Source organism: Eublepharis macularius, chromosome 2 (genome assembly GCF_028583425.1).
Source record: "Eublepharis macularius isolate TG4126 chromosome 2, MPM_Emac_v1.0, whole genome shotgun sequence".
Lineage (NCBI taxonomy): Eukaryota > Metazoa > Chordata > Lepidosauria > Squamata > Eublepharidae > Eublepharis > Eublepharis macularius.
Genome location: NC_072791.1, coordinates 83,010,336 through 83,037,702, shown reverse-complemented (window position 1 = coordinate 83,037,702; position 27,367 = coordinate 83,010,336). Strand labels below are relative to the sequence as shown.

Sequence of the window (27,367 nt, the reverse complement as noted above, 5' to 3'; positions counted from 1 at the left end):
ACATTGCCTTATTTCCTGATTCTCTTCCCCCCTGCCCACTCGCTTGCACTGCGCAGAAAATCCTTTCTCTTAGTTTTGCAGTTAAGATGGTTCAGTGGGCCTTGTCTGTCTTTGTGCTTTGCATTGCACTGAGAGTTGCTGAATGCCTAACAAATGATAAATATCAATATTAGGGCTGCTTGATAGCATGATTTTTGCTACTAAATGCACCTGTTTCTATTGTGTATCCTTTACTTAGTACAGTCTTCTGATAGTGAAACTGTACTAATTTCAATCAGCTGAAGATGTGACAAGTAATGGATTATATCTTCAATTTTTTAAGGATATGCCTTGCTTTGATCCGAGGGGTGGGGGCAGGGGAATAAATGTTTGCCCAAGAATGGCACATATTACAAGATGATATGCTTAAGATAATATATGCGTTGACACCCTGTTCTGTGTGAACTGGCTATGTACTATGCTGCCACACATAGGATGCCAGTACCAATCCACAAATAGGATAGTCTGTAATGGTGTGTAGCTGTCTTTATGGAAGTGCCAGAAACATATGCCATGTTCTGAGGTGAATTTCTGTTGGCCATCACATCATTCAACGTCTGTGCGAATTTTTCAACAGAGAAACCAGACACAAACTACCAATTATCACTTAGAGTTGCTAGTGAATTAGCAGACCTTATGTGTATTTGAAGGAAGGTTACTACTAGGATTATTTTCCATTAAAATTTCTCTCTGCATTTTAAGTTTTCAGATTATCTGCCCTTCTTGTTTGGAGTGTAGCATCACTGTTTTACAGACCCATCCTAAAGAGAATTGCACCCTTCTAAGTCAATTGACTTTAGTGGGTTTAGAAGGATATAACTCTGATTTGGATAGTATTATTAAGATTCTGCCATTTTTCTGGAATTCTACCAGAATTCTACCTTTTTTTCCCCAAGATTTTTTCAAAATTTTATAGAGACCACTGCACATTTGTGGTTTGCCTCAGATTTAATTTCCTTTTTGTCTGTCTTCTCAATGGGTGCAACTACTTGTGCTTATGGATTAGAAAGTACAAAAAGGAATCTTGATTTGCTCATCTGCTTCAACTTATGAATACATGAAGCTGCCTTGTATTTTGCCAGAAACCTTGTTCTGTCAAGGTGTCTGCTCTGACTGGCAGCTAGGGTTGCCAGCTCCAAGTTAGGAAATTTTTGGAAACCTAAGACGGTGAAACCTGGAGAAAGTTGGGTTTGTGGAGGGAAAAGACCTTGGCATGGCATCATTCCCTAGTGTCCACCCCCTAAAGTAGCTATTTTCTCCAGATGAATTGATCTCTGTGGCCTGGAGACCAATTGTAATTCCAGGAGATCTCCAGGCACTACCTGGAGGCTGAACCTAACAATATAATACAAGGGCAAACAATATAACAAACAATATAACAACATTTAACAAAATTTAATGTATCAATAATGAATAAAGTCCAAGGAATGAACCAGACATAAAAGTAAGCCCCCACACAAGGGAGACACAGGCAGCAATAGTCAGTGTAACACAGCAGCATAGTAAGGTGCAAGGTAAGTGCAGTAATGATCTTTAAACATCTTGTTTGAAGACAAAGCCTTTAATTCTTAATGTTGCTTGACTTGTGTGTTTTCTCTGCAGGTGTCCATGACCAAACAAGGGGTACAAAGACCTCAACCACTCTACAAGGAGCCAGCAAAGCACTTGTTTCAATTTCTCTTCCTCAGGAGTTGAAAAAACAGAGGACCACCTTGAACACAATGAAGCACCTAGAATCTCTATTGTGGCAACATGATGCCTACAGAAGCCTGAGGAAGAGAAATTGAAACAAGTTCTTTGCTGGCTCCTTGTAGGGTCGTTTTGTGGAGCTGTAAGACTACCTGGAGACTGGCAACCCTAGTGGCAACAGATCTGCAGGGTCTCAGGCAGAGGTCTTTCACATCACTTACAACCTGATCATTTTAACTGGCGATGTTAGGGATTGAACCTGAAATTTAAGCATCAAAGCAGATCCTTTACCACTGAGTCATGGATGCACCTCTGTCCAATTGCAAACTCAGACATGCTGTATTTCACCAATGATCTCTTGTGTACCTTTAGCAATACAAGGGAAAAAATAAGAAAACATATGAAAGGAAATGAAAGCTGCAATGGACTGCATGAGACAGAATCAGTATTAGTTTTAGAAATTCTTATTGTGTAGGTGGAAGAAAAATGCATTTGGTACACAAGGCTGTGTAAATCCATGGTTAATGGGACTAGGGAAATCTGCTCATTCTTAATTATAAAGGCTTGGATCCAGTGATGTGCAAGCCAAAACATTAATGGATTGTGCAAGAGCTTATGCAATGTCTGTCACTACCCTTCCTATATATTATTGTGCCTAGAAATTGGTTGCACAATGTCTTGCACAAGTAGAAATACAAGTAGGGATACAATAAGTATGACTTTAGAGCAAATGGCTATCAGGCTTGTTCTTGCATTTTTCCTTCTGCAAGAGCTCTAGTGCAAGTGGAAATTTTACACTGGATCCAGTTCTATGTACTTATCTAACAGTTGCACAAGGAAGAAAATATCGTATCAGATTTTCTAGTGATTTTGTTCATGTGGATTTTTTAAAAAATGTGTGTGTTTTTTAAAAGGATGTTATGAAACCAAACTTTGGATTTCTGTAAGATTTTTTGCATTGGATGAGATTCCAACTATTGACATGCCTTGACTCCAAGTGGGACTCTTTCACTTCACTGAGCTGCTGATCAAATGATGTTTTGTGTTGTGAAATAAAGCTTTGGCCTGGCTTGAGTTTGTTCTACAGATGCCAAAATCATCTCCAAGTTTAATGATGAGAATAACCAATAACTGGTTGGTGAGGGCCAGGGAGTGTCTGGGCCCCTCCCCAACAAATACGAAGTTGTATAAGCTTCTGTCTCTTGCAACTTGGAAAATGTTCTCCATGAGCAAAACTCGATTCCTTAAAACCACTGTTTAACATTTTATTCTGTTTAAGTAACAGTTGTCCTATGTCATCACTTTTATGAAGGGGTTTTTTTGGGTGGGGGGCCTTGAAAATATACTTTTAAAAGTCTTCTCTTTTTTAAAAATGGAGCTTTGAGAATGTCTTGGACAGAAAGCATATCTCAAACCAAGATGACAGATTGTTCACTTTAGCGCCTAGTAGGCTTTGTGTTCCTTTTTACATCCTCATACAAAGAGTTATAAGTTCTTGATTTAAGTAGCATAGAGGAGAAAGCTAATGTTCAGTCCCTCCTGGAAAATAATGTACTCTCTTGAGTGAAGATTCCACGATCTACAGTTTGTGAAATGCAGCTGCATTCCCCCACAAATCACATGAATATAGCTGAGGTGGATTAAAAATAAACAAGGAAAGTGAATGATGAGTCCTGTGTTATATTGCAGATTTTATTTATGTTTTATAAAAAGTTAACCCCCCCTCTCTCAATGAAAATATCTGGTGATCCTTCTCTCATTCCTCTTGGTGAAAAAAGTGTCTAGCTTAAAACTTCAGGTAAATGTGCTCTCTGGGTAGTGTAAAGGAGACATGGGCACAAACCAAAAAAATTTAATGAATCAGCAGTTTGTGGTTCGGTGCCGATGACGATCCTGAAGTCGCAAACCGCAACGAACATTTTCTGTTGCCGAGACGGTTCGCGGTTTGCGGTTTGTGGGCACCAGAACAGTCCCCCTTGCACTTACCAAACCCATATTCACAGGGAGTGTGTAGCAGACTCTACTCCAGCCAGCAGCCAAGTTTGGTCAAGATTGCAATAGGGATCTTGGAGTTATACCCTCTCCAATCTGAGGCCCACAGGAAACTCCCACAAAAATCCAAGCGCAATTATACTCGCCCTGTCTCTCTCCAAAGGCTAGCAAGTAGCAAGCAACAGCTCTCACACTCCACTGCTCACTGAAAGTGAAAGCCAGCCTAGGAGCGCAGTGCTTTTTATAAGCTGAGGTCCCATAGAGCAACGCAGGAAGTCTGTGTTTGGCTGTCAGAGCTGCCTATCAGGGTTTGCAGGGATGAGATTGGAGTGCCCATGGCTACAGAAAACCCCTCCCCCTCCCTCCCCCGGGTGTCTTCTCCCAACTTGTAACTACTTTGTAGTTCCATGGTTGGAAGGAAGACCTGCCGATCAAGGTAAGCTGGGCTTCCATTTGGGTTTCCAGGGCGACAGAAGGAGCACAGACAGAGTTCAGGCATTCCCCCGGCTCCGTTTCCAGGGGAATTGATTGATGGTGCCTGACTGTCTGGCTTCCCGAACAGTGGCCAAACGCACCGAACCAGGCTTCTTCCGAACGCTGGTTCGTTGGCCGAGGACAATCACGAACCGCTGGATTGCGATTGCCAATTTCGTGGGTTTTTGAAGTTCGTAATGCGGTTTGTGCCCATGTCTAGTGTAAAGGATGCTGTCTTGAACAAGTTGCTGCCCAAGGCTTTGCTATCAGCCAGAATTCAGAAGTTGTCCTGAAATAATAATGATATCTTGTTTTGCAGATGATCTATGTTATGTTCTTGATGTGGAAGCTGCTGAAAAATGCTTCCAAATGGCATTGATGTAACCTGGCCACCTGGTTATACGGGTGGAATTACATGTCTGTGATAGCTTCCAGTTTCCTCCTCCTACTGCATACCACCACTTTGTCCCCACATTGTTCTTGAGAGTCCAAAAGCATAATTTCAGGGAGCTCTCTGGCTTGCAGTAGGTTCAGAGAGTAAGGGAAGTGATGCTCAATAGGATTCACACTTAGAGCTGAACTACCAGTGACAAAAGGCACAGGTTGGACACTTGTCAGCTTCCCTCAAGTTTTGATGGGAAATGTAGGCATCCTAGTCTTGCAGCTTGGCTCTCTGACTGCTGTCCAATGGACTTTTCAACTGTCACTTGTCCAACATTCCGCCAAGCTGCCTACATTTCCCATCAAAACTTGAGGGAAACTGACAAGTGTCCAACCTGTGCCTTTTGTCACTTGTAGTTCCACTCTTAGTGTTATTTACGATCTAACCCACTATTTTAAAAGTCTGCTATTTAGGTGAGAATGAAGAATGTGTATCTAGAATAAGCAGGGCTTTTTTTCAGCAGGAACACAGTGGAACGGAGTTCCGGCTCCTCTTGAAAATGGTCACATGGCCGGTGGCCCCGCCCCCTGATCTCCAGACAGAGCAGAGTTTAGATTGCTCTCCGCACCTGTTGCGCAGAGGGCAATCTAAACTCTCCTCTTTTTGGAGATCGGGGCGGGGCCACCGGCCATGTGACCATTTTCCAGAGAGCAATTTTAACTTTAAAAAACTCCCCCCTTGTTCCAGCTGACCCAAAGTGATGTCATTGTGCAGTTCTGAGTTCCACCACCTCTTTTCCCAGAAAAAAAGCCCTGGGAATAAGTATCTAGAATAAGGGGACAAGTTTCATGTAGCATTTCTGTTTTTGTAGTATGTTTTGGTCTAGCTAGGAATGGCATGCCAACACATGTTCAACTCTCATTTTCTTTTAGAACGACTTCTTAGGAACATCACTTTATGTATCCCAGGAAAATTCATCTGGCAACTGATGACATTTGTGTTTAGACCATAATGTTTACTGCAGGAAATTAGTTTCTTGGAGCTGAATAAGTCATGCATCCAAATTATTTAAAAAATTCTTTCTGAACCTTTTTTGTTATGGCAGGATACCAGTGGATCTGATTATCAGTAGTTGCAAAAGTAATTTTAGGTGACTAGGTTAAATTGTGACGTCCTCCCCTGCTTTTTTCCCCTTTTTATATGGGAGGAGGAAAGTAGAACAAATATTGAGAGAAATGAAGCAGTGCAAAATCTTGCATGGTGGGACTTCCGGTTCGGGATCCATGAAGGTCTAAAGCAGCTCTAAGAGCTGAGCTGTCCGTGCCGCTGTTTGTGGAGGCTGGAGGGGCACAGATTGCCCGCGGCCCCCTGTTCTCAGGCGGAGAACAGGCAAGTACGCACTGCATCTGAGGGCGCGTCGATCTCGGGTGGTGGGGGGCTCTAAGCAACGAGCTCCCTCCCGCCCTGGAGATCCCACCCGAAGACAGGTTTGCCAAGATCTCTGCAGCGGCTCTGGAGTCAATTGTATTGGCATAAGACCTGCATGCCCGAGCTTCGTTAAGCAGCAAGGGAAACGGATTCGTTCGATTAAAAGAAGCAGCGATTACAACCCAAGAAAAGACGCTTAAGAAGGTAAAGATTGCTATCTCTCAAACTGGGACAGATTTAAGCAAGTAATAAAGTTTAAAACTGGACTTAAAAACTGCAACAGACTGATTAAGTGAAGGGGAAGATTCCGACAAGGGAAAATCTAAAAAGCGACATTTTAAACAGTAGTTAAGGCGGAAAATTGGATATTGTTTACATACCTGAAGTGGGAAGAGATACTGGACTGTGGGAAAGCTTGAATATCGCGAGAACTGCTGCAAACATTAAAGAAACAGGAAGTACGTCAGGACCATAAAGAGACTGGCAAGAGGCATTCTGTGTTAATACAGGAAGTGGAAGTTCGCCATTTCGGAGAAGGGCAAAGTTTTGGCTTCAAGGAAACAGGAAGTAGGACATCTTGGAAGAAGGTAAGGGCGTTTGCTTCAAGTTAAAACCATAGAGAAAAAACGCCCGACATTTTGGACTGAGCAAAACAACTTTTAACAAAAACTGAGTAAATTGGGACTTTTTAAAGCAATTGGAAGTAATAAATCAGCGCCATGGATTTAAGGAAAGGGGCAGACTCGTGGGAGCGTGATAAATCTAGCCCCACGATGTCGAAGAAGGAGTGGCAAGCTGCGATGGAGAATCTGGATAAAAAAAATTCTGAAGTTACAGAAGGCAATAAAGAGCTCAAAGGTATGATACAGGAGATGGCAAAAGACTTTAGAGACTTTAAAGAGACACTTAAATCGGAAATGGCAGAGCTGGTAAAAGACGTATCAGATACGCAGCAGAGAGTGAAGGTAGTAGAAAACACGATGGATCTGCAGAGGACAGAGATGAGAGGACTGAAAGCGAGAGTGACCATCGTGGAAAGTAAACAAATGGAAAAACAGCTAAGATTTCGTTCGATCCCAGAAACAGAGGAAAAGACCGCCCGAGAGCAGATTACAGAAATTTTGGCAGAGTACCTGGGGAAGGAGGAAGAGGAAATTGCAGCTCTCCTAGACGTGGTGTACAGAATTAATTCAACATTTGCGTCTCAGAGGAAGTTACCAAGGGATATGATTGTGCAATTTACGACAAGAAATACAAGAGAACTAATTGTGACCAAACAGTTTCAGGATCCATTAGAAGTTGATGGAAAGGCGGTAAGAATTATGAAGGAACTGCCCAGATCGGTGTTGTTGGAAAGAAAGAAATACAGAGAGCTAGTCCAGATGTTAAAAGAAATGAAAGTAAAATACCGATGGGAGATACCAGAGGGACTGACATTTGAGTTTGGTGGAGTAAGAAAGAGCATCAGATCTGGCCAGGAAATGGAGGATTTTATTAGTAAAAATGAAAAGGACTTACCAAAACCCACAAAACCTTGATCATGGAGTGTAAAATTATATCTTGGAATGTAAATGGACTAAACTCACCTTGTAAACGTAAGGTTATTTTCCACTGGCTTGTAAAACAGAAATGTAAAATTGTATGCCTACAAGAAAGCAAGATGTAAAATATTTGAAAATGGCAAAACTTGGAAAAGAATTTATAGCTGCCTCCAAACAGAAAAAGAGGGGTGTTGTGTTGTATATAAAGGAGGAACTACAGCCTAAAGTGGTGTTCAGTGATGTTGAAGCTCGATATTTGGCGGTGGAAATAATTTGGAATTCAAAAAAGACATTGGTGATTGGAATTTATGCGCCTAATGGTGCAAAAGAAAATTTTTTTACGGACTTACAAAAACAGTTAGATGAACTGTCTTATGACCAAATAATATTGGCAGGCGATTTTAATGGAGTTACAAACTTGGAGGAAGACAAGAAATCTAAGACTACACAAAAAAAAAGAGGATTACCAAAGTCATTTTTTGCAATCATGAAACAGGAAAGTTTAGAGGATGTATGGAGGAGACAGTATCTCAAGAATAGGCAATATACATATTACTCTGCAAGACACTCTACGCTATCAAGAATTGATATGATCTGGGCCTCCAAAGAACTGTCGCTCTGGACTAAAGAGGTGGAAATAATGCCAAAGGTAGGCTCAGATCATAATCCAATTGTGTGGAAATTTGGTAAGAATACTAAAAGAAGGGGATGGAGAATAAATGAAGACCTGTTACAAATGGAAGAGAATATTGCGTTGCTGCGAAGAGAGACCAAGTTCTTTTTGCAATATAATTTGAATAAAGAAGTATCGACAAATAAGGTTTGGGACACATATAAGGCCGTGATCAGAGGGATACTAATGGACTTGAATGCGAGAGACAGGAGGAAAGAGGAGGAAAAAAGACAAGAAATTATGGAAAAAATTAAAGCCAAAGAGATTCAGCTCAAAAAGAGACCAGGCAAAAAGAAAATCTATCAGGATATAAAAATATTGCAAGAACAGTTATCGGCAATGAACAATAAAGAATTGGAGTGGAATTTAAAGAGGATGAATCAGAGGTCGTTTGAAGGTGCAAATAAACCTGGGAAATATTTGGCATGGCAACTAAAAAAGAGGAAGGAGAAGAAAATTATCAGTACGATACGAGAAGATGATAAGCTATTAAGTGATCAAGTTGCTATTAGTAGAGCCTTTTTTAAATTTTATGCAAAATTATACCAAAAAAAAGAGGTGAACAAAGATTCAATAGCGGAATATTTAGATAAGATGAAATTTCCGACACTCTCTGAAGAATGGAAAGAGAAATTGAATAAGGAAGTGACAGAAGAAGAAATAAAAGAAGCTATTCAATCAACGAAATTGGGGAAGGCGCCAGGCCCGGATGGACTAACGGCAAAATTTTATAAAATAATGGGCCAAGAATTGGCACCTCTCCTGAAAGAGGTGATGAATGGTGTTATGCAGGATCAAGAGATTCCTGATTCTTGGAAGGAGGCTAACATATAAAGATAAGAGAGTTTACCTACAAGGTCAGAGCATTTGCGGACGACATAATGTTGATTGTAGAGGATCCAATTGACAATATGCCAAAGGTAATAAAGAAGATAAAGGAATTTGGAGATCTGGCTGGTTTTTTTGTAAATAAAAAGAAGTCGAAGATACTATGCAAAAATATGACCAAACAGAAACAACAAGAACTGATGGAATTAATGGACTGCGAGGTAACAAACAAAGTAAAGTATTTGGGAATTGAACTAACCGCAAAAAATATAGACTTATTTAAGAACAACTATGAGAAATTGTGGATACAAATAGAGAGAGATTTGATAAAGTGGAACAAGTTGAATTTATCATGGCTGGGCAGAATCGCGACAATAAAAATGAATGTTCTACCTCGTGTGATGTTTCTGTTACAAACGATTCCGATTATTCGAGACTCTAAACAATTTGAAAAATGGCAAAGAAAAATTTCGAATTTTGTGTGGGCAGGCAAGAAACCACGTGTCAAAATGAAAGTGTTACAGGATGCGAAAGAAAGAGGTGGCTTGCAACTGCCCAATTTAAGACTGTATTATGAAGCAATTTGTTTGACATGGATAAAGGATTGGATAACGTTGAAAAATCGCAAGCTTCTGGCATTGGAAGGTTATAAGAAAATATTTGGATGGCATGCATACCTATGGTACGATAAAATAAAAGCGGACTCTCTGTTTCTGCATCACTATATTAGAAGAAGCCTCTTCACAATCTGGAAGAAATATAAGATGTATCTGGAAGATCAAATCCCCTCTTGGGTGGTCCCGTATGAAGTAATAGACCCGAGAACTGTCGAGAACGAACAGCAATGCTTAACCTACAAGGAGATAATACAAATACAATATTTAATGCCAAAAATAAAATCAGAAGAAGAATTGTCTCCTTGTTATAACTGGTTTCAATACAGACAGATTAGAGATCTTTACAAATCGGACTGTTCAAGAGGAGGAATAAGAATGGAAAACTCAGAACTGGAAGAAGTAATGCTACAAGAAGATAAGAAACAAATTTCAAAGATCTACAAGATACTTCTAAAATGGTATACTGAAGATGAAGTAGTGAAAGTACAGATGGTGAAGTGGGCAATAAATTTTCATAAAGAAATAGCAATGGAGGCATGGGAGCACTTGTGGAAGAATACAATTAAGATTACAACGTGTACGAATATTAGAGAAAATGTATACAAGATGATATACAGATGGTGCCTAACACCGAAGAAAATTGCGCTGGGGAACACTAATATGTCAGATAAGTGCTGGAAATGCAAAAAGCACGAAGGATCATTATACCACATGTGGTGGACTTGTGAAGTAGCGAAGAAGTACTGGGGAGATATAATAGAAGTAATTAATGAGGTGTTACAAACCCAAATAAATAAGAACCCAGAACTGCTGCTACTAAATTTGGGAATGGAGAATGTTCCAGTGCAAAATAGAACATTGTTATTTTATATGACAGCTGCAGCAAGATTACTGTATGCGCAGAAATGGAAAGTGCAAGAAGTACCTACTGTAGAGGACTGGATTTACAAATTGCTGTACATGGCAGAGATGGATAAAATGACAAGAAAACTTAAAGACCTAGATCCAGGACAGTATTTGGCGGACTGGGCGAAACTGAAACAATTTTTGGAAAAAAAATGGGATGTGAAAGGAGAACTGTGGCTGTTTGAGAACTTTTGAAACAAGACATTTTAAACAGAAGAGAGAAGTGACTTTACCATTAAGAATTTATATCTATTTTAATCTAAGCTTGGATTATAATATAGCAGAAGAGGGATGAAATTTAGAACTGATTTTTTAAAGAATAAGATAGGGGGGTTATGATAAGTAATACCTTTATCAGAGTATATGAATAAGGGAATAGTTAAACAAATATATTGATGGGGCATACTATATATACTATTATGTTGGTAGATTAGATTGTATATTATGTAATGAATGTGCAGTATGGTGCTGTGTGCGGTGCCACATTGGTGGCAGGGTGCACAGTAGGGGTGTTATAATATTATTATAATGTCATTATTATAATGACAATAGTATATTTGATAGTATATTTGATATATAGTATATTTGATAGAATATATGTTTAAAAGAAATAGAATATGTTTAAACTAAGACTTTTGTTATATATTATATTATATCATACTGGTTTATATTGAGGGGTATAAGATTTATACTATATTGATAGTATAATTGATAGATGTATATTATACTGATAGAATATTTGATAGTATAATTGATAGAAGCATGCTATATTGATAGGGTATTTGATATATATGATAGAATACCTGGGGAAAAAAATTAGAATGTGCTTAGACTAAGGGAATTATTAAGTAATAAGAGGGGGTAAGGGTTGGAAAGCTGTTGGAAGTCGATAGAGAGGGGGGAGGAAAAGGGTGGGGGATAGGGTTAATTAGATATTGGGGGAATGTATGTATTGAATTTGAAAAGTATACTCACCAATAAAATTTTCTAAAAAACCAAAAACAAAATCTTGCACGGTGGAGGTCTGCTTTACTGCAAAAATCTTATCCACAGTACATCCCAGATAACCATGCTAACCTGGGAGAAATGGAATCATCCTATCAACTTCTGGGTACATCCTATGCACTTCTGGGTAGTAGTGTATGCAAAAGAGAACTTGGAGTAAGAGTGGACTGTAAACTAAATATGAGCAGTCAGTGTGATGTGGTGGCAAAAAGGCAAACTCAGTCTTGGGTTGTATCAAAAGGGCCATTGCATTGAAATCGCAGGAGGTCATAGCCCCTCTCTATACTGCCTTGGTCAGGCTGCACCTGGAGTACTGTGTGCAGTTCTGGAGGCCTCACTTCAAAAAGGATGTGAACAAAATTGAGAGGGTGCAGAGGATAACGACGAGGATGATCAGGGGTCTGGAGACTGAGCCCTACGAGGAAAGGCTGAGGGCCTTGGGAATGTTTAGTTTGGAGAAGAGGAGGTTGAGGGGGGACATGATTGCTCTCTTTAAATATTTGAAAGGCTGTCATTTGGAGGAGGGCAAGGAGCTGTTCCAGTTGGCAGCAGAGGACCTGAAGCAATGGGCTTAAATTCCATGCAGAAAGGTACTGGCTGGATATTAGGAAAAACTTTTTCATGGTCAGAGTAGTTCAAAGGAGGAATCAGCTGCCTAGGGAGGTGGTGAGCTCCCCTTCACTGGCAGTTTCCAAGAAGAGGCTAGATGAATATTTGTCAGGGATGCTTTAGGCTGATCCTGCATTGGGCAGGGGGTTGGACTAGAAGGTCTATATGGCCCCTTCCAACTCTGTGATTCTGTAAACTTGGTCCAGATCCATGGCTTATTTGCCACTTACAACTATAGCTGACATAATAACATTTTTGTTGGCTCAGATGGATTCTTTCACATGTAGTTTGTGATAAACCTGAAGCTCAGCTATGCTTACTGGGCACTGATTTCAGCTGTATTTGGATCAAAATTCCACACTTCCCTTTCTGGAAGATGAACAAAAATGGGCTTGGTGGCTTTAAACTACAAACTATATAGGCTGAAACAAAACAGTCCTTTTAAAGACAAAGTATTTCAAGCTGTTGCTATGTAATTGAGTTAAGTAATAACAATCCCTTTTTCTCTGTTGCCAAGTATGTTTAAAGCATAGATAGAATGTTTTTGTTTTCAGAATGCCTTCAGGTTTTTTTGGTCCTTTTTTCAATGTATCATTCAAATAACCAACATTTGTTGTTGTTTTTTAAATTGAACATAGTCTTTTTTCCTGCATGGAAATAACATGAATATAAAATAGGTCTTGCTGCTCGTCTAAGGCAAGTGTTGGATGTCCTTGAGTCTGCAATCCATAGACCTGAAGTGCAACCCTAAGCAGTGTTACACTGTTCTAAGCCCACTGACTTCAGTGAGTTTAGAAAGGTATAACTCTGCTTAGGATTTCACTTTTAGTACTCTGTCTGCCCATCCCTCACAGCCAGCCACCTCAGTGAACTCTCCTTACTTCCAGCTTCTAGATAATCTATCCTTTTTGCTGTTGGCGCTTTCCTTCCTTTGTTGTTCCCATTGCCACTACTTTTTAGAACCAGAGAATTGGAGCACAGAAGTGCTCTGTGGCTCTGTGTACGTTTCTTCTCTGTTTTGAACACATGAAGTTGCCTTAGACCATGGGTTCATCAATATTATCTGTTGTGATTGCAGTGGCTCTTCATGGTCACAGGCAAAGAAAGGTTATTCCCAGTTTCTGACCTGACATCCTCTTAATTGGAGATGCCTTCTGTATTCACTGTGCCATGAAACCTTAGTACTGCTTCTTTGTAGGCCACTTGGGCTTAGGCATGTTGCATAAGGCTTACGTATGATACATTTTTTAATACTTGAACTTAAATAATTGAGGGCATGTGATGCTGCCCAGTTGCTATTACTAAGCAAGTCTCAGCTTGGTTCATGCTCAGATAGGAGAGGCTGCCTGGAAACCTTGAGTGCACAACTCTGAGGAAAGGAACAATAGGAAGTGTAACAAATGAACACATACATTCTTTGAGCATTCCTTGACCCTTCTAGCCTTCTCGTCTGTTTCCTTGGCTCTGGGTCTTCCTGTTTTTTTTTACAATGAGGAATTATAACTTATAGTAAAACTAGAATCTGTCTAGACTCTGAATTGCTTAGTAAGGAGGATGTGAAACAGATGCATCAACTGTAAGCTGATGATACAGTAATTTTCTGGCTCTTCCAATAACTCTGTAAATGCATTCTAAAGAGTATTCAATTTATTAGCAGCAATTGTTGCTAGGTACAAACCTCTGGACATAAATCAAAGTGTGGCTCGTAGTAATGAAGTGGCACAGAATGGCTGGGCAAATAGTCTGAGCAGAATCTGAAGTAGTCCTAGCCTGCCCATGGAAGAGAAGATGTGTCACCTCTGACAGTGACTGCATTATTAGACTAAGCACAGAGCTTTCCCCCTTATTTAGAAATCATTAGTTCATGTGACCATTTATTTCCTGTGACATCTTCCTTTCAAGGCAGAATGTTTAAGTGTTACAGACGTCATTTGAACGGTCTGCCTCAGGCACTGTACCCAGTGTTGTGTATTTCTGTGCAAATGCATGAGAATTATTGATCGTAGTGATCTGCTGTGTAGGAACTTGGCCTGTGACAGAGTGTTCCAATGACTACTTTATTATCTCAGTAGAGGAAATGTGCCAGCAAAAAAAGGAATCACAGATGGAAGCTAAGACCACAAAGTTGTTGCTCATCTCTGAAGCGGGATTTGTCTCACTCAATAGATAAATATTTTTGTTAAATAGCCTTTTTTAAAGAGTGAAGGTTAATTGAGCCACCTGTACTTTCAACATTATGGGAGTGGTAACAAAGAAGCATGCTATGAGCCAGACAAAAGAGTAGGCGATCTACTAGGAGAACAAGAGTCTGTATCTCAGGTTCATCTTCCTGCTACCCTTCTTCAAGCCAAACTGAGGCTGCTTCCACACGCCATGGCATAGCGCTAAACTCACGGATCAAGAGCCAGAAAGACACTCTCAGTCCGTGAGTTTAGCGCTATGCCGGAACATGTGGAAGCAGCCTGATTGAACCATATGCAGTATTTTAAAAAGACATTTTAAAGACTGTTGGAAATCATTTAAAGAGAACAATATAGGATCTGTGCACATAGCCAGAGCAGATTTTTCTTCAAGCACTGGGTGGTGGCTGGTGGATATGATGACCCAAACTCTAATGGGAGAAAGAAAGGGACTGACTGTGAGAGCATGGATACATATGTTTCTGAGAAGCTCAGAAGACTCCTTGTGCAAATAGGGAGATCTGTTATCTGAAGAAATTATACCTGTAACAACCCATTTAGTCAGGTTTTGTATTTCTCTACCTAATGACAAGGGCAACATGTAGAGAAGAGGCAAAATTATCATGAATTGGTGCTCAACAAATCAAAAGTCTAGATAGAAAAACTGTGAAATATATGTGGCCCTCTAATAAATCCTTTTCTCCACCTGGCTAGTTAATTCTTTCACTGTGGACAGCTTGCCATATGAACAGTCATTTGGGCAAGTTCTAACATAAACATTTAATAATCACTATAAAACAGACTAGAACACCTCTGCCAATGCAGTGGCAGAACATGTGAGTGGCAGGCAAGATGATTGCCTGCACTATCCAACCAACCCAGTAAGATCCTTTCCCCAAGCCCTGCCCCTGCCTTCATAGGTGATATAGGTGGTGACCAGAAACAAAGCTTTTCTGTGGTAGTACCTTGCCTTTGGAATGCCATACGCATTGAAGTGCCTGGTGCTTGCTTATCAGGCCAAAACACTGATCTAACTAAAGCTTTTAATTGAAGTGTTCCATATTTTTAGTGGTTGTCTTTACGGACTGCTTCTAGCCAGAGGGGTTACATAGATCATTCTCGCTTGCAGAATTTTGTTTTATGTTGTTTTTATACCTCTTGGTTTGTTGTTTTTTAATTTTTTGTTATTGTGTAGCTCCTTTGTGAGTTGTCTCAAGTAGGTCTCAAGAGACAGCAATTAACTTTTCTTAAAAAAAATAAAATCTCTAGTGAAACCTCCAGGCTGAAGATTAAAACTGAAGATTATAAATGTTTTGTCGAAGGCTTTCATGGCTGGAGAATGATGGTTGTTGTGGATATTCTGGGCTGTATTGGCGTGGTCTTGGCATTGTAGTTCCTGACGTTTCGCCAGCAGCTGTGACTGGCATCTTCAGAGGTGTAGCACCGAAAGACAGGGATCTCTCAGTGTCAAACTGTGTCAAACAGTGTCAAACAGTTTGACACTGAGAGATCCCTGTCTTTCGGTGCTACACTTCTGAAGATGCCAGTCACAGCTGCTGGCGAAACGTCAGGAACTACAATGCCAAGACCACGGCAATACAGCCCGGAATATCCACAACAACCATTATAAATGTTTGCTTGGAATTAAGCCTTATTGAGTTCAATGTAAAATTTAAGCTCAGGTGATTTTAGATCACACACAAGGCACCAGCATCAGAAATATTATTTCTAATTGTTATCTTCAGTAATTTTTATAAAGTTCTGTTGTCTTCCACCAACAAATGTATGAGGCACAGAAAATTTGCAGCTTTACTTTCAAGCCATTAATACCTACTGTAGGGGCTCATGAATTGTTAAAGATGAAGTTCTATGAAAACCAGATTATCTTCAAGGATTTTACAATGCCTGAAGATGATCAGTCTGTTGTTTACTAATGAAGCCCTGCTTGTGATGACTGACTGTGTTTCTTCTAGCAGGAAGCACCCTTTCTGTCCAGAAGCACGAATTTTAGTTTCTGAGGGACTTGAGCCTTCTAACCTTAACTGCCTCTTGGAGCATTTTTTTTAAAAAATTGAGGTATTAAGGAATAGAAAGCTTGATAACTGCCTCAAGCTGAGAAGGAAATGCTGTATGAGGATTATTCTTAGGGCAATGAATTTTAAAGACTGCTTTTATGTACTGTGGAAAGCTATCAAAATGCTAATAGTTCTGCTGCCTTAACCCTCAACAGAGCCTTATATTTTTAAAAATACGTTCACAGTTCTGTAAACATTTAGTTCAAAAGCTTAGTGTTGGGAAGATATTAGTGCACTTGCACACGTCATGAAATTGGCCATATTTAGGAGGATTCTGGTGCTGTTTCTGTGAAGTGCAACAGCAATAAACATGGATGAGCTTGATTCTAATATTTTATGGAGTATCTATCCATCATACCATGCAATCATACTGTTTTGCTATGCAATTGCACGAGTATTGCCATGCCTATTACTTTGTCATGTCATGAGCTTGTGCATATGAGGTTCTCAAGTTCTGTGACACCTGATTGTCCTACCAACTAAATACACATAAATGACTTTCTGAGGTACCATAAAACACAGTGTGTCCAAATTTTCTAGGAAAAGAAGAGCTCTGCTGGATCAGACTAGTGGTCTGTTTAGTCCAGCATCCTGTTCACTGCAGTGGCCAACCAATTGCCCTGAAGGGCCAACAAAAAAGGCATGGAGGCCAAAGCCTTTCCCTGACATTGCCCTTGAACTGATATTCAGAGATTTATTGCCTCCAAATGTGGAGATTCAGTTGCCTCAGCTAGAAGCCATTGATGGCCCTCTCTTCTATGAATCTGTCTTACCCTCCTTCTAAAGCATTATGGGCTAGTGGCTATCCCCATGCCCACTAGCAGAATGTTACCAAATTGGTCTCCTTGTGAGTTGGGGGAATTAGCAGCAAGGTGAAGGCTATGCAAAAGGGATAACAAGCAAGATCTTTGACCATTTTTTACGAGGTCTCCTCCCCAAGGAAACTGAAGAGACAGGTGTCTCGCCAAGGAAACTGAAGAAACGGGAGGCAAATAAATGGTTTGCAAAAGCACACAAGAGTCTTAGGAAATTAGCCAGAGGTTGGAATAGAGTGAGGGATTTGGGAGATAGTTACCAATCAGAGGAGTAGAGTAGTCCACAGAGGAAGGCGGCTTCGAACACCCAGTGTCTTTGGCCAGGGAAGAAGGCTCAGAGAGATATGAGGGAACAGTGCTAAGATTCAAGTAGGTGTCCACTACACTGCTTGATCTGATTGGGGCAGAGCAAGGATTCTTATAGGGCTGAATGGATCCTAAGGCTAGAGGATGACTTAAGCCAATAAGACAAAAAATCTTAATGGTTATCTCCTGAGATGGACAAAAGGCTTGAGTACCTTGATTGGTGCTACTGAGGTGTGACAAAAGAATTAGATTGGTTGCTTTTGGTGTCTTACAAAGAAACAGCAGTTAATTAAATGTTCCTGGAGCTGCTGATGAATTTAGAATTTTGATTAAATGTTCCCAAGAAGATTTTTAAACTTATCAGCACTGATTGATGGCCGTCGATTGCCAGGCAGGATCTAATCAATAGGAAGAGAAGAGATTGAAATGTTCATGGGGAGATGACTCATAAGTGCCTTTATTGTCAAAGATAGCACATCTCGCAGCTTGGGAGTGCAGAAACTAATCATGTCCAGTTACTCAGCATGTAAAAAAAATGCATTCCATTCATTTTTCACTCTCCCGGGTGGGAGCTGGCAATGCTTTGCTCAGCCGGGTGACTTGCTAATGTGGTATGAAGTGCATTAGATTCAGTGGTGCAGGCCAGACACACTGCTCACAAGAGAATACCATAATTTCTGCAGAATTATATACCTTTACTCTTACATGCTATCACACAAGTGCTGTAATTCATTATGTGCCATGAAAATAAGATTAAAGAATTCATCTGGGACATTATGGAAGCCTTCTTTTGTATACATGCATGCATGAATCCATGCACATGCCCAAGGAATCTCTGGTGCATCTGAAGCATCACCTGCATTTCCTGAAAAACAAGGACCTAGTCATGATTTGTTATGGCTTTGAAATTTCAATGATAAACTATTGTAAAGCATTCAGTAAAAGGCTGCCCGAGAAACTTCAGTTGGTGCAGAATGCTGCAGTGTGTCACCTTATGAGAAGGGGGAAGGTTTGAAAATAAGCTGCTGTTGTGGCAACTGTGCTTCTTCAAAACTTCCAATGCTATACAGATTTAACTCAGAAGCAACTGTCATTGTAATCAACTCACTCCCAGAAAAATCTTCTTAGGATTACATCCAATGTGCTTATGTATAGATCCCTGAAACACATTGTAGAAAGGCAATGTTTATTTATTTACCATATTTATAACCTGTCTTTCCAACTGAGACTTAATGCTAAATAGCACAAAATGTAACAAAGAATTCTGTTAAAACATATACTTGGTTGATTTTTTGTTTCCTCCAGAATGTTAACTATTATTTATTTATTTATTTATTTTTATGGCCCACCTTTCTCACTGAGCCCCAAGGTGGAATTTGACACAGGAATTTGAAAACAAGCATGAGTCCAGTACAGAAATGGAACATACCTGAAATAAAACAAATAAATTGGCATGACATCTTGAATGACACAGAAACTCCTATTAGGAGCATATCTGCTTGAACATTATGCAATTGTACATTCTATACTCCCTGTCCCTCTACAAAAACAACTTTCTGAGACATTTCTTACAGTACAGTCCTGTTACCTAAGTAAAACAAGCCCTCCTGAATAATTCAGTTGTGCATAGTTTGCAGAAATTCAAGAGAGTAGGAGCCTGCCTAACTTTCTCAGGCAATCTATTCCACAAGGTGAAGATCACCACAGAGAATGAGTGTGCATTTGCAGCTGTTGACTTTGCTTATTTACAGGGTGGTATCTGCAGAAGGCCATATTCAAATGAGTGTAGTTGCCACAGCAGAGCATAGGGAGAGAGGTGAACCTGCAGATGTGATGGGCCAAGGCCATACAGGGCATTGTATGGGATAGCCAAAACCTTGAATTGGGCCTGGTAAATGATGGGCAGCCAGTGGAGTGATGGGAGTAAAGTGCATGCGATGCCCAGTTCCTGATAATAGTTGAGCTACAGCATTCTGCACCAGTTGGAATCTCTGAGTTGACTTTGAAGGGAGACCTATGTAGAGTGCATTACTGCAGCTGAGTCTTGATGTTGCCCTGGCATGAATCCAGGTGGCCAGATTACACTCAGAAACTTCAACAAAATTCAAGGGTAAGTAGATGAATCAGTGTGATATTTTCCCTCTTGACCAAGGAAAGAAACGGGAGGGTTGTGGAGGCCTAGACTTTCCTTAATAACTCATTCCTTCTTAGCAAGATAGAGTGTCCTTTCAAAATTAGTGCAATATAAGCTATCAGGAGGGATTTAAGTGAAGTTTGACAGTCGTCTCTCAATGACTGGAAAAGAAAGAACTGCACAGTTGAAAAGTTAGAATTTGCCTATAGAGGGAACCTTCAAAGAGCTGCCTCACCTCTCTAAACAAGACATGAGGAAAATGTTTTAACCATACAGTTAAAGTAAGTTGAATACCCATAAGCATTGGACAAAGCTTAAGAAATAATACAATATATTTTATACTGTAGTTTAGAACATATTCTTCCTGAAAACCTGCATTTTAAAGAATTCTTGGTGGTTGTGTTCTTCCTTTTTTTTGTTTCATTTTGTTTTTGGTTTTGGTATAAATCTGGATATATCGCCCACTTTCAAAGCACAGAAAATTAGTGGAGTGTATGATCCTATGTATACTTGCTCTTCAACTCAGTCAGGTTTACTCCCATATAAATGCATATAAGATTGTAGGCCTAGTTGTTTAACTATGCAACAGTATTCTAGCTGATGGTTAAAGACCTTGCCTTGGATCCTATGACATTGTTCCCCTTACGCTTCTCTGTGGCTATTGTGTGAGCTTTCCTCCTCTGTGAGTTCACTTCCTCTGCTACTAGCCCTTCTGCATGCATAAGGCTACTTGAAAAAACATTGATATTGTCATGTGGAAGGGCTAGCAACAGAGGAAGCAAGCTCTGCAGCAGAGGAAAGCTTTTGCAGCGACCAGAGAGAAACATGAGGAGAAAGATGCCATAGGACCCAAAGCCCTATCTGGAGGGAAAGCCTTGCGTAACAAAAAACTTTCTGCCCCCAAACCATAGCTAATAGTTGATCCTTAAACATTCTGGAAGTAAGAAAGTGTATATTTGTCTGAGGTAAGCAAAGGAAAACATATCTAACTGATAGCTGTCCTAACATGTTGCCTTCTACCTATTTGTTATTTCTTGTATAATTTCCGTGGGCTTTATGGCACTTAGCCATTCCAGATCATCTTCAGTTTCCTAACTTGTGTAAATTTTTATTGTGCCTTTGGCAAGTAGAACTGCTTCATGTTTTTTTAAAAAATAGTCTTATAATATTATTTTTCATAGGGACCTCATACCTTGATCCCCTTTGAGATCTCAACAGTAAGATTGGGGTAGTAATAAGCACCTGTGAGTCATCCTTTTATCCTTCTGTAAAAAATCCTGGAGCAATGGAGCCACCTGTACTTACCTTTAATCATGGCCAGCAAGGCAATTTCAGTCTCTCTGGGACATTGTGAATTACTGAACTGCACGCTCGAGGGTTTCATTCACCTAGGTCTCCCAATGAGCATTTTAAAAGTAATTTTTACTAATAAACAGTAGCTTCACACCGGTGCTTCCATCTTTTTTTCCAGCTTCAGTCATCTAATCTTGGTTTTCTCTACTCATGTCTGATCTTTGTAGACAAGTTAACAGGATGTTGTGCCATTTTCCTCTAAAGAATGAATGTGAGAAAATCAAATGAGAGACAGAGATTCTGCTAAGGTAGATCTTTGGGGAGCAGGTGGGTACCACTGGCATACAGCATAACAATAACCATTCTTGAACTTATTTATTTACAAAATTTATATTCCACTTTTCTGCCCTCATAAGGGGTACCAAAGCACCTAACAAATTAAAAATGCACATAAAATCATATCTTAAAAAACATTAAAAACAACAAAAATGTAATTAAAACAGTTAAAACCAGAGCTAAAGTACACATACAAAAACATAAAAGCTCCATCCTCAGATTTACTGTTTGTGGACCATGGGGTACCAAGTGCATGGCAGTTGGGAGCTGCCATGTTTCCTTGACCTGGGCAGCTCCCAGCAGCCTCCTTGTGGCTGCAGAGGAGCCAATAGTTTCAAACTGCCCGGCCAGCCAATCAATGACTGGCTGGCCAGGCTCTTGAGGCAGGCCTCTGGTGGCAGATCTGGAGTGAGCAAACTTCAGTCTGGTTCACTGGCTGGGCTTAAATTCTGAGCCAACCAGCCCCACACCCACTTTGTCTCCAACTGGCATACCACCCATTCCTGCCTCGGCTTAGGTTCTGGACTTATGGCACTAGTTGGATTATGTTTGCATTTGGTCTCGTTCATGGTTTTGGATTTCTCTGGTGTCCTGTTATAATCTTATCACAACTTTAGGTGTAGGCAGTTTTGCATTAGGCTCAAATCCTTTTGGAGGGAAACAGGCTGCATGCACTGTTTCCACATAGTTGGCAGGGACAAGCCCAGCTTGGGGGCTGTTGGGGCAAGCTCACTCCCAGGTGGCAGGGGGAACCAGGCAGAATCTTACACCCATATGGAATCCCACTTTCTATCATCCGGTGGTTCCCTCTTCAGCAAGTGGGCTGAGGGGACAAGGAGGTCATTGGCTGGCAGGCAGGTCACTTGATGCTTGGATCCAAGTCCTCTGTGGCGCCAATGCTCCATAAGCTATAATCAATAAAATTGTGGCCTTTTAAAACTCCATTTGGTGCTTCTGTGTATTCTGTTGCATTGCCCTTGCTCCTGCAGATATGATAGGCCAAGTGAATGCAAAATGAAACAAAAAAGTCTTCACCTGCTAGTGGAACACGGCAACAGAAGGGAACAGACAAGCCTCCCTGGATAAAGAGTTCCAGAGTTTTGGTGCCACAACCAAGAAGGCCCTCTTCTGTGTTACCCACCTAATCTCAGAATGTGGAGGCATCCAAACCGAGGTCTCAGAAGATGACTGCAGTGGACGAGTAGGTTCATAAGAGAGTAGACAGCCCTTCAGGTATGTTGGTCTAAACCATATATACCTTTGAAAGTCAACTCCAGCACCTGGAATTGTGCCTAGAAATGGTTTAGGAGCCAGTGTAGATGGGCCAGGACTGGAGTGATATGGTCCCTACAGACCACCGCTGTTAACATCCTGGTGCAGCATTCAGCACCAACTAAAGTTTCTGGATGCTTTTCAAAGGCAGCCCCCCATAGAGCTTGTTGCAGTAATCTAATCCAAATGTAACCAGAGCATGGACTGCAGTGACCAGATCTTTTCTGCCCAAGAAAGGCTGCAGCTGGCTAATAATTTGAAGCTGGTAAAAGGCATTCCTGGCCCCAACTGCCATCTGCTTATCCATCAGTAGGCCTGTGTCCATGAGCACCCCCAAACTACATACCTTTTCCTTCAAGGTTAGTGCAATCCCATTCAAGATGGGGATCACCTAATTTCCTGGGTCAGATCTTTTGCTCACAATTAGCACTTCCATCTTGTTGAAATTAAGTCCCAGTTTATTAGCCCACATCCACTCCAGAACTGCACCCAAGCATTGATTCAGGGTTGCTACAGCTTCTCTGGGATTGTCTGAAAACATGAGATAGAGCTTAGTGTTATCCTGCATATTGGTGACAACCCAGCCCAAATCACTGGATGACAAGATGGAGCCCTGTGGGACCCCACAGGCTAAAGTTCTGTTACTCAATGCCCCCTGGCCTCTAGAGGCATCCGCCTGAGCACACCCAGAGTACAAATCAGCACTACCAGGGTTAACATTTGCATGAGAATCTTTATTCCTATCTATACCAGGATCGTGTGGGGACACTCTTCCTTGTTACCAGGGGAAAAAACTTACTAAGAGGAAGGGATTTTCCTAGTTCTAATGGGAAATTAACATCATCTTACCACCTCCAAAGAAATCATAGAGCCAAATCACTTCATTATTAAAATGAGGGTTTACTATAGCAAGATAAACACACAAAGGAATAGTGATAAATGCAAAGATCAACATAAAAACTACAATGATTACAGAGGAGTAGAACGAAAAGGTAGGCTTCCGATTTCACATAGCACAAGGCAGAGGTAAATGCCAGCCTCAAGTTCCTAAAAATGAACTCTAGGCTTTCTCAGAATTACATAACAGAAACAAGGGGTCGGGGGGGGGGGGGGGGACAGAGCAAACATTAAAAAGGCTACAACAAAGAATACATAGGGAAAAAGAAGAATGTTGTCCTGCACACATCCCATAAACAATTAGAGATTTAGTTCCGCCATACAGCTGAGCTGTTAAGTCTAGTCGAGGCTCTGAGCTATGAATTTCCTAATGTACCTTTAAATATAGGTTCAAAGAAGTCATATGACCTGTGCTTTCCTAGTGTATTTTTAAATGTGCATACAAAGAAAAGTCATATGATGTGTTTTGAAGTGGGAGTGGATGGGATCTTCTCCACCTGAATTCTGATGGATGGATTGAGATTCCTAGAGGTAAGCCTCAAATGAACCTGGAGAACAGGTGGATGATTGAAGAGTTTCAGTTTCCAAGTGAAGTAGGATTTAACTTTTGAGCAAGTTAACATTGGTAGTTAACATTATACCTAGGGTAATGGCTAATAAATATGGATACTTGGTACATGTCTCTGTGCCAGTTGGGCTTCTGAGGACTTCTGAGAGGGATGTAATATCCTGAGAAAGGCCTCAAAGCAGTCCACATCATAGCATCTTTGATGTGCAAGATAAACAGAGCAATATAATGAGCTTTGATACCAACTACCAGGAACTGCAATCTTGTCATGGTTGCACTGACACTTCTCCATTTGGTGTGCTTGCAAGAGCTGATACAAAGAACACAAAGAATTTGGAATTTCCTTTCCCTGTGACTTCAAAGCAATTGATGACCATTCATAGTAATATACTAGCAAGGCATAATGAACTGTGATTTCTTTGAACCACAGTGAAACCACTGGTTCATGTAGGGATTTGGCACAGAAACTATTAAGTCTTCTAGGAATAACCATGTTGACCATCTAATCTAAAGGATTAATCTCTGTATGAAGAGTGACGAGCAATGATGGGGTGGTGGTGAGTGAACAAACAGTTGCGTCCCTTGTTTTCAAGCCTTAAAGCCATTTTTCCTCTGGCTATATGTGGAGGGTAGAGTTGGAGACTCTCTGCTTTTTGCCTCTAGAATTCTTCCATGGATATTATGAGTCCATTTTGTGGGTGTGGTTCCCCTGACCCTAAATGTGCAAGCCACTGGGTTAAGGGTGACACTAAGCATGCCCTATCTCCCTATGCCCTCATGACTGCATCCCCCTGGGGGAATCAACTTCTTCATTGCTTTTTGAATATAAAATGGACGCTGTGATGTCACATTTTTGACACAGAAATTCTTGGGTTAAACCTTCCGCTCACCAGTAGGACTTCCATTTTGTTGGGATTAAGCTTTAGTTTGTTCAGTTTATTACCTTGCATCCACTCCAAAACTGTCCCCCAGATACTGGTTGGTTGAGGGCTTCTACAGCTTGCCTGGGATCAGCTGGAAATATTAGATAGGGCTGAGTATATTTTTGACAATCCAGCCCTAATCTCTGAATGATCTCAGCAGTTTCATGTAGATATTAAATGGCATAGAGGACAAAATAGAACCTTATGGGACCCCACAGGTGAAAGCCCAAGGGGCTGAGCAGCAGTCTCCCAGCATGACCTTCTGAGACTGTTTGTTTTTTATTGAAATCTTCTGGGTCCAGGGTTGGCTTATTTAGTAATGGATGGACTACAGCCTACTTGAAAAGCTGAGGCAACCACCTTCTCTTTCAGGGAGGCATTAAGCGCCTTGTGGACCCAATCAGCCAGCCCCACCCCAACTCAGCAGATTTAAGAAGCCAAGAAGGGGCAATGTGATATTCATACTGGTTGTTATCCATGGGGATGTGTTTTGTAAAACATATAAAGTAATAGCCTTTGGCTCTTATTATAAAATATGGATGGAAAGTACCTACTTTGCTGATTATTGTGAAAATGTTAAAAAGTAAGGAAACTGTATATTCCTTGAGCCTTAAAATGAAGTGAATTATAAATAGCCAGCTTGCAGGACAGTTTGTTCCACTGGTGAATTGATCTATGTAAATGGGAAGATGTAGTTTAAGATTTAAACTGAAATCACATGTGCACTGAAAATTTCAGAAAGGCTGAAATGTGCATGTAAGTCAACTTTCCTACATTGTGATTAATTAATTCAGAAATCTGGTACAAGCACATTTAATAATGCAGTCTTACCACAGTTGAAAATGGTGGACTTAGACTATAGTGTACATATGACATCAATTTTGGAAGTGCTTGAGAAATGAAAAGCTTACTCAAAGGTCAGAAATGATAATTCTTGAATTATAAGGGGGGAAGGACTATGGAAAATTAGAAGCTTATGCCGATAACAAGAGTACAAGTGTGAATTCTGTAATTATACCAATATCTGTCTTAGGCTGTTTCATAAGGTGGATTGTTTCATAAGGCCACCACAGAAAAAGCATATGCAGGGCAGCTATTGATTTTGCCCATGTGCAAGGTGGCACCTGCCAAAGGCCCTGTTCAGATGAGTGAAGTTGCCATGGTGGGACTCAGGGAGAGGGGTGCTTCCGTAGATCTGATGAACCAAGGCATGCAGAGCTTTGCCTGTGATAATAAATAGAATCCTAGTGTCACTGAGCTATTTCATATGGATTCTGTAGTGGTCTGTGCTTCTCTGGATGTAATAATCATGGCATATAGTACTTGATGCATTTGATAGCTGTCTGAGCTATCAGTTCTTGGTCTTGAAATATCAGGGGATGCTAGTTAATACTTTGAATCTAGAGATTCCTGGTACTGTCATCACTCTCTCACTAATTGTGATAACTGTATGGAGAAGTCAGGCTATTTTGGAATAGGAGAAATGCTAGCCATTATAATTTATCTTAATTCATCACCTTTCCTCAAAGCATGATTGATGTCTCCAGCAATTCATTAATTTAAAATGGAACATGCTCATTTCTTATTCTGTGCCCTACCGTGGCTGTCTTATATCTGGGATTGCAACTTTTTGCCTCTCTTCCCTGCTCCAGCAGGTAGAGTCAGGATTTATTCTTATACATGAAAGAGATTTAGCATCTAGCACTTATGATGTGGGTCATTGCATACAACAAAATGGGATCACGAGAAAAATTCATATGTGCCTGGCTTTCCCTGTACAATGCAGATTTGGCTCAATGGGAATTAAGCTTAATTCTAGATTTAAATTTCTTATAGTTGGCTGGTAATAACCTAACTTCTTCAAGAGTTGCAGATAGGCAACATTCTCTTTAACACAGTTAATATTCTCAGTACCTTTTGGAAACTGAATTTTGATACTGAGGAGCTTTAACTAAACACCCTTTGAAAATGTCCCTTATATCTATAGCAGACTTTAGTGTTGTTAATGTATGACATTTACCTGGATACCCAGGTCTGGTTTGTTCTTGGTTGTAATATTTTTCATTTTGGTTTGCTGAAGCTTAGTGCTTTTGGTGATTTTTAGAAATGTACACATTACATTCTGCAAACCAACAAACTGAAATCAGACAGATTTCAAATCTGTAAATGCTTGACCCATTTAGGTTCCTGAATTTTCTCTGATTGGTAGGCTCAGAGGCTCAGGTTGTTGTAAATGGGATAAGTGGAATAATTCAATACTACTCTGTCAGTTCAGTTCTTGCTTGTCTCCTCAGTTTGGTGCTGACCCAACAGGTAATGGCACAGGCACTGCAGCTGTGTTGTGGATATGAGAGTGAGGGAAAGAACCTGATTACCAGCAAATCC

The 27,367-nt window shown here is 40.5% G+C and overlaps 1 protein-coding gene across 1 annotated transcript in view; it reads left to right on the top strand.

Moving 5' to 3' along the window:
• The window catches only part of TSPAN18 (tetraspanin 18), a 271,285-nt gene that overhangs the window by 18,982 nt on the left and 224,936 nt on the right, over positions 1–27,367 (top strand). The window lies entirely within an intron of this gene.